Below are 627 nucleotides of genomic sequence, written 5' to 3'. Positions count from 1 at the left end.
TTTGGGGGCAGCACACCTGGCGTGTCCACCAGGTACACCAGGGGAGTCTCGCACACCTGTGGCCCCACCACCAAGACCACAGGCTTAGCAGGGGCTCTTAGCCAAGGCCTCACTGCAAAGTGATGATGCGCTTCATGGGAGAAAGTCTGCACCCTGCAGCCAGCACCCACGGGGGGGAGATAGTACCTGGATCCGGGTCAGCACCGCCTTGGTGACACCTGGCTCACCACCCACTGCTGTGGCTTTTCCTTTGGGGAAAAGGAGAGAGTGAGGGTGGTGTGTGATGCCTGGAGCAGCAACCTCCCAATGCTACGGAAACTTGGGTATACCCTTTTTGAGGTGCAACCTCCGCAAAGAGTTGATAAGCGATGACTTGCCTACATTGGGCACACCGATCACCATGATGCTGTACTCAGTACTCTGAAAGCAAGGAGGACACGTGCAGGTGCTGTGCTTCACCAAAGGACATACCCAGGCTGCAGCCTCCCTGCCCCTCCTCACCTCAGCCCGGTGGTAACGTGGGCTGCTGCTGACTAGTTTGGCGACCAGGGGCACAATCTGTGGGAAATGGGAAGGATGCTCTCACCACAGCCTCAGGGCCAACTGAGGACACAGCAGCAACACAGT

At 57.9% G+C, this 627-nt stretch overlaps 1 long non-coding RNA gene across 1 annotated transcript; it reads right to left on the bottom strand.

The window, feature by feature from the left end:
- Positions 1 to 621, bottom strand: LOC104916709. The gene is made up of 4 exons (XR_796650.1): positions 502 to 621; positions 330 to 420; positions 187 to 248; positions 1 to 56 (listed from the first exon to the last, which is right to left on the bottom strand). It is a non-coding gene; the product is annotated as an uncharacterized LOC104916709 (long non-coding RNA).
- Positions 622 to 627: the final 6 nt, after the last annotated feature.

This window comes from Meleagris gallopavo, unplaced genomic scaffold (genome assembly GCF_000146605.3).
Source record: "Meleagris gallopavo isolate NT-WF06-2002-E0010 breed Aviagen turkey brand Nicholas breeding stock unplaced genomic scaffold, Turkey_5.1 ChrUn_random_7180001932779, whole genome shotgun sequence".
NCBI lineage: Eukaryota > Metazoa > Chordata > Aves > Galliformes > Phasianidae > Meleagris > Meleagris gallopavo.
The sequence above is the reverse complement of the archived record's forward strand: the minus strand, read 5'-3'. Positions and strand labels throughout refer to the sequence as shown.